The following is an 8,750-nucleotide window of genomic DNA, read 5'->3' as shown; positions in this document are numbered from 1 at the left end:
AATGCCAACTTCTACTACAATACAGTCATCATAATGCCAACTGCTACTACAATACAGTCATCATAATGCCAACTGTTACTACAATGCAGTCATCATAATGCCAACTGCTACTACAATGCAGTCATCATAATGCCAACTGCTACTACAATGCAGTCATCATAATGCAAACTGCTACTACAATACAGTCATCATAATGCCAACTTCTACTACAATACAGTCATCATAATGCCAACTGCTACTACAATACAGTCATCATAATGCCAACTTCTACTACAATACAGTCATCATAATGCCAACTGCTACTACAATACAGTCATCATAATGCCAACTGCTACTACAATGCAGTCATCATAATGCCAACTGCTACTACAATGCAGTCATCATAATGCCAACTGCTACTACAATACAGTCATCATAATGCAGACTGCTACTACAATACAGTCATCATAATGCCAACTGCTACTACAATGCAGTCATCATAATGCCAACTGCTACTACAATGCAGTCATCATAATGCAAACTGCTACTACAATACAGTCATCATAATGCCAACTGCTACTACAATACAGTCATCATAATGCCAACTGCTACTACAATACAGTCATTATAATGCCAACTGCTACTACAATGCAGTCATCATAATGCAAACAGCTACTACAATACAGTCATCATAATGCCAACTGCTACTACAATGCAGTCATCATAATGCCAACTGCTACTACAATGCAGTCATCATAATGCCAACTGCTACTACAATACAGTCATCATAATGCCAACTGCTACTACAATACAGTCATCATAATGCAAACTGCTACTACAGTACAGTCATCATAATGCCAACTGCTACTACAATACAGTCATCATAATGCCAACTGCTACTACAATACAGTCATCATAATGCCAACTGCTACTACAATACAGTCATCATAATGCCAACTGCTACTACAGTACAGTCATCATAATTCCAACTACTACTACAATACAATCATCATAATGCCAACTGCTACTACAATACAGTCATCATAATTCCAACTGCTACTACAATACAGTCATCATAATTCCAACTGCTACTACAATACAGTCATCATAATGAAAACTTCTACTACAATACAGTCATCATAATGCCAACTGCTACTACAATACAGTCATCATAATGCAAACTGCTACTACAATACAGTCATCATAATGCCAACTGCTACTACAATACAGTCATCATAATGCCAACTGCTACTACAATACAGTCATCATAATGCAAACTGCTACTACAGTACAGTCATCATAATTCCAACTGCTACTACAATACAGTCATCATAATGCCAACTGCTACTACAATACAGCCATCATAATGCCAACTGCTACAACAATACAGTCATCATAATGCAGACTGCTACTACAGTACAGTCATCATAATGCCAACTGCTACTACAATACAGTCATCATAATGCCAACTGCTACTACAATACAGTCATCATAATGCCAACTGCTACTACAATACAGTCATCATAATGCAAACTGCTACTACAGTACAGTCATCATAATGCCAACTGCTACTACAATACAGTCATCATAATGCCAACTGCTACTACAGTACAGTCATCATAATTCCAACTGCTACTACAATACAGTCATCATAATGCCAACTGCTACTACAATACAGTCATCATAATGCCAACTGCTACTACAATACAGTCATCATAATGCAAACTGCTACTACAGTACAGTCATCATAATGCCAACTGCTACTACAATACAGTCATCATAATGCAAACTGCAACTACAATACAGTCATCATAATGCCAACTGCTACTACAATGCAGTCATCATAATGCCAACTACTACTACAATACAGTCATCATAATGCCAACTGCTACTACAATACAGTCATCATAATGCCAACTGCTACTACAATACAGTCATCATAATGCCAACTGCTACTACAATACAGTCATCATAATGCCAACTGCAACTACAATACAGTCATGATAATTCCAACTGCTACTACAATACAGTCATCATAATGCCAACTGCTACTACATCTGTCATGATAATTCCAACTGCTACTACAATACAGACATCATAATGCCAACTGCTACTACAATACAGTCATCATAATGCCAACTGCTACTACAATACAGTCATCATAATGCCAACTGCTACTACAATACAGTCATCATAATGCCAACTGCTACTACAATACAGTCATCATAATGCCAACTGCTACTACAATACAGTCATCATAATGCAAACTGCTACTACAGTACAGTCATCATAATTCCAACTGCTACTACAATACAGTCATCATAATGCCAACTGCTACTACAATACAGTCATCATAATGCCAACCTCTACTACAATATAGTCATCATAATGCCAACTGCTACTACAATACAGTCATCATAATGCCAACTTCTACTATAATACAGTCATCATAATGCCAACTGCTACTACAATACAGTCATCATAATGCCAACTGTTACTACAATGCAGTCATCATAATGCCAACTGCTACTACAATGCAGTCATCATAATGCCAACTGCTACTACAATGCAGTCATCATAATGCAAACTGCTACTACAATACAGTCATCATAATGCCAACTTCTACTACAATACAGTCATCATAATGCCAACTGCTACTACAATACAGTCATCATAATGCCAACTTCTACTACAATACAGTCATCATAATGCCAACTGCTACTACAATACAGTCATCATAATGCCAACTGCTACTACAATGCAGTCATCATAATGCCAACTGCTACTACAATGCAGTCATCATAATGCCAACTGCTACTACAATACAGTCATCATAATGCAGACTGCTACTACAATACAGTCATCATAATGCCAACTGCTACTACAATGCAGTCATCATAATGCCAACTGCTACTACAATGCAGTCATCATAATGCAAACTGCTACTACAATACAGTCATCATAATGCCAACTGCTACTACAATACAGTCATCATAATGCCAACTGCTACTACAATACAGTCATTATAATGCCAACTGCTACTACAATGCAGTCATCATAATGCAAACAGCTACTACAATACAGTCATCATAATGCCAACTGCTACTACAATGCAGTCATCATAATGCCAACTGCTACTACAATGCAGTCATCATAAATCAAACTGCTACTACAATACAGTCATCATAATGCCAACTGCTACTACAATACAGTCATCATAATGCCAACTGCTACTACAATGCAGTCATCATAATGCCAACTGCTACTACAATGCAGTCATCATAATGCCAACTGCTACTACAATACAGTCATCATAATGCAGACTGCTACTACAATACAGTCATCATAATGCCAACTGCTACTACAATGCAGTCATCATAATGCCAACTGCTACTACAATGCAGTCATCATAATGCCAACTGCTACTACAATACAGTCATCATAATGCCAACTGCTACTACAATACAGTCATCATAATGCCAACTGCTACTACAATGCAGTCATCATAATGCAAACTGCTACTACAATACAGTCATCATAATGCCAACTTCTACTACAATACAGTCATCATAATGCCAACTGCTACTACAATACAGTCATCATAATGCCAACTTCTACTACAATACAGTCATCATAATGCCAACTGCTACTACAATGCAGTCATCATAATGCCAACTGCTACTACAATGCAGTCATCATAATGCCAACTGCTACTACAATGCAGTCATCATAATGCCAACTGCTACTACAATGCAGTCATCATAATGCCAACTTCTACTACAATACAGTCATCATAATGCCAACTGCTACTACAATACAGTCATCATAATGCCAACTGCTACTACAATACAGTCATCATAATGCCAACTGCTACTACAATGCAGTCATCATAATGCCAACTGCTACTACAATACAGTCATCATAATGCCAACTGCTACTACAATGCAGTCATCATAATGCAAACTGCTACTACAATACAGTCATCATAATGCCAACTGCTACTACAATACAGTCATCATAATGCCAACTGCTACTACAATACAGTCATCATAATGCCAACTGCTACTACAATGCAGTCATCATAATGCCAACTGCTACTACAATGCAGTCATCATAATGCAAACTGCTACTACAATACAGTCATCATAATGCCAACTGCTACTACAATGCAGTCATCATAATGCCAACTGCTACTACAATGCAGTCATCATAATGCCAACTGCTACTACAATGCAGTCATCATAATGCAAACTGCTACTACAATACAGTCATCATAATGCCAACTTCTACTACAATACAGTCATCATAATGCCAACTGCTACTACAATACAGTCATCATAATGCCAACTTCTACTACAATACAGTCATCATAATGCCAACTGCTACTACAATGCAGTCATCATAATGCCAACTGCTACTACAATACAGTCATCATAATGCCAACTGCTACTACAATACAGTCATCATAATGCCAACTGCTACTACAATGCAGTCATCATAATGCCAACTGCTACTACAATGCAGTCATCATAATGCCAACTGCTACTACAATACAGTCATCATAATGCAGACTGCTACTACAATACAGTCATCATAATGCCAACTGCTACTACAATGCAGTCATCATAATGCCAACTGCTACTACAATGCAGTCATCATAATGCAAACTGCTACTACAATACAGTCATCATAATGCCAACTGCTACTACAATACAGTCATCATAATGCCAACTGCTACTACAATACAGTCATTATAATGCCAACTGCTACTACAATGCAGTCATCATAATGCAAACTGCTACTACAATACAGTCATCATAATGCCAACTGCTACTACAATGCAGTCATCATAATGCCAACTGCTACTACAATGCAGTCATCATAAATCAAACTGCTACTACAATACAGTCATCATAATGCCAACTGCTACTACAATACAGTCATCATAACGCCAACTGCTACTACAATACAGTTATCATAATGCCAACTGCTACTACAATACAGTCATCATAATGCCAACTGCTACTACATCTGTCATGATAATTCCAACTGCTACTACAATACAGACATCATAATGCCAACTGCTACTACAATACAGTCATCATAATGCCAACTGCTACTACAATACAGTCATCATAATGCCAACTGCTACTACAATACAGTCATCATAATGCCAACTTCTACTACAATACAGTCATCATAATGCCAACTGCTACTACAATACAGTCATCATAATGCCAACTGCTACTACAATGCAGTCATCATAATGCCAACTGCTACTACAATGCAGTCATCATAATGCCAACTGCTACTACAATGCAGTCATCATAATGCCAACTGCTACTACAATACAGTCATCATAATGCCAACTGCTACTACAATGCAGTCATCATAATGCCAACTTCTACTACAATACAGTCATCATAATGCCAACTGCTACTACAATGCAGTCATCATAATGCCAACTGCTACTACAATGCAGTCATCATAATGCCAACTGCTACTACAATACAGTCATCATAATGCCAACTGCTACTACAATACAGTCATCATAATGCCAACTTCTACTACAATACAGTCATCATAATGCCAACTGCTACTACAATACAGTCATCATAATGCCAACAGCAACTACAATACAGTCATCATAATGCCAACTGCTACTACAATACAGTCATCATAATGCCAACTGCTACTACAATACAGTCATCATAATGCCAACTGCTACTACAATGCAGTCATCATAATGCCAACTGCTACTACAATACAGTCATCATAATGCCAACTGCTACTACAATACAGTCATCATAATGCCAACTGCTACTACAATACAGTCATCATAATGCCAACTGCTACTACAATACAGTCATCATAATGCCAACTGCTACTACATCTGTCATGATAATTTCAATTGTCTTGACAGATGTAGTAGCAGTTTGCATTATGATGACTGTACTGACATAGGGAGGTTGCTTTCCAGCCGTGCTATGTCAGGTGTGTCATAGCATGGCACTAAGGGCCGGTTTCCCATACACTGATTAAGCCCAGTCTTGGACTAGAAACCGTGGTCAGTGGAGAATCCCCATTGAAAGTGCATTTAGTCCTGGAATAGGCTTTAAATGTATCTGGGAAACCGGCCATAAATGTAATATTTACATTTAAGTCATTTAGCAGACGCTCTTATCCAGAGCGACTTACAAATTGGAAAGTTCATACATATTCATCCTGGTCCCCCCGTGGGAATTGAACCCACAACCCTGGCGTTGCAAGCGCCATGCTCTACCAACTGAGCCACACTGGACCACGTAATATAATAACAATGAAACTAAACTGTTATGCAGTAGGCTTATACATGTCATAGTGACACCATTTCACCTTTACTCAGTGCTCATTTTTTAAAATCTAGACTTAGCAAACATAACAAATCAAAGGTGACCAAAAACACCAGATGCACATCAGCTGCTGGTTAGTCTTAATGACAAATATCAATCAATTTCTATGACACCCTCTGGGAGGCAGACGTATTGTGAGTGTGCTGTGTAATTGTTAAGTGAGCCCTTTGCTACATGGGCCTTGGACCCATGTGTTATAGCAGCACAAAATGTGAACACATACACACACACACGTAATGTCGATTTAACAAGTTTAAGATCACATACACACACACCTTTCCCTGAAGTCAATCAAATCAATCAATCAAATGTATTTATAGCCTTCTTACATCAGCTGATGTCACAAAGTGCTGTACAGAAACCCAGTCTAAAACCCCAAACAGCAAGCAATGCAGGTGTAGAAGCACCTGAAGTGTGTGTGTGTGTGTGTGTATGCTAAAACATATGCTCAGTCAACTGCCTGTACATAAGTGACATTGACAGCCACATCCTCTCAAGCACAAGCAGGCATCTCTCTCAGGGCCTATACCTTCAGGTTCCTCTCCATACTACCCACCTCAGACTCATGATTACATTCATGCAAAATCCTATTTTGAGCCTACCGTTCACGTAAGTCCCCCAATATAGACTTGGGGATACTTAGCCTAGCCATCATGCCAATGCGGTACTGGACTCTATGCTAATTCATTAATGTGCCTGGCTAGGCTAGCTGATGATCAAATAAAATGACATGTTATTGGTTACATACACATGGTTAGCAGATGTTAATGCGAGTGTAGCGAAATGCTTGATCTTCTAGTTCCGACAGTGCAGTAATATCTAACAAGTAATCTAACAGTTCCACAACAACTACCTAATACACACAAATGTAAAGGGATGGAATAGGAATATGTACATGTAAACATATGGATGAGCGATGGCCCGAGCAGCATAGGCAAGATGCAATAGATGGTATAAAATACAGTATATACTGTACACATGAGATGAGTAATGTAAGATATGTAAACATTATTAAAGTGGCATTGTTTAAAGTGACTAGTGATCCATTTATTAAAGTGGCCAACGATTTGAGTTTGGCAGCAGCCTCACTGAGTTAGTGATGGCTGTATAACAGTCTGATGGCCTTGAGATAGAAGCTGTTTTTCAGTTTCTCGGTCCCAGCTTTGATGCACCTGTACTGACATTGCCTTCTGGATGGTAGCTGGGTGAACAGGCAGTGGCTCGGGTGGTTGTTGTTCTTGATGATCTTTTTGGCCTTCCTGTGACATCGGGTGCTGTAGTTGTCCTGGAGGGCAGGTAGTTTGCCCCTGGTGATGCGTTGTGTAGACCGCACCACCCTTTGGAGAGCCTTGCGGTTGATGGCGGTGCAGTTGCCGTACCAGGCTGTGATACAGCCCGACAAGATGCTCTCAACTGTGCATCTGTAAAAGTTTTTGAGTGTTTTAGGTCACAACCAAATTTCTTCAGCCTCCTGAGGTTGAAGAGGCGTTGTTGCGCCTTCTTCACCACACTGTCTGTGTGGTGGACCATTTCAGTTTGACCGTGATGTGTATGCCAAGGAACAAGGAACTTTCCACCTTCTCCACTACTCTTCCGTCGATGTGGATAGGGGGGTGCTCCCTTTCCTGAAGTCCACGATCATCTCCTTTGTTTTGTTGACGTTGAGTGAGAGGTTGTTTTCCTGACACCACACTCCGAGTGCCCTTACCTCCTCCCTGTAGGCTGTCTCGTCGTTGTTGGTAATCAAGCCCACTACTGTTGTGTCTTCTGCAAACTTGATGATTGAGGTGGAGGCGTGCATGGCCACGTAGTCATGGGTGAACAGGGAGTACAGGAGGGGGCTGAGCATGCACCCTTGTAGGCCCCAGTGTTGAGGATCAGCGAAGTGGAGATGTTGTTTCCTACCTTCACGACCTGGGGGCGGCCCGTCCAGGACTCAATTGCACAGGGCGGGGTTGAAAGCTTAATGAGCTTGGAGGGTACTATGGTGTTGAATTCTGAGCTGAAGTCAATGAACAGCATTCTTACATAGGTATTCCTCTTGTCCAGATAGGATAGGGCAAATTAGCCATTCATGATGGCGATGACATTGTCTGTGGGCCTGTATGCAAACTGAAGTGGGTCTAGGGTGGAAGGTAAGCTGGTGATATGATCCTTGACTAGTCTCTCACTTCACTTCACGACTACATGACAGAAATGAGTGCTACAGGGGCGATAGTCATTTAGTTCAGTTATCTTTGCCTTCTTGGGTACAGGAACAATGGTGGCCATCTTGAAGCATGTGTTGACAGCAGACTGGGATAGGGAGCAATTTAACATGTCTGTAAACACACCAGCCAGCTGGTCTGCGCATGCTCTGAGGACGGTGGCTGTTGTGTA

The sequence above is a fragment of the Salvelinus namaycush genome, chromosome 8, assembly GCF_016432855.1.
Source record: "Salvelinus namaycush isolate Seneca chromosome 8, SaNama_1.0, whole genome shotgun sequence".
Taxonomy (NCBI): Eukaryota; Metazoa; Chordata; class Actinopteri; order Salmoniformes; family Salmonidae; genus Salvelinus; species Salvelinus namaycush.
Note: the sequence above shows the minus strand (reverse complement) of the source record.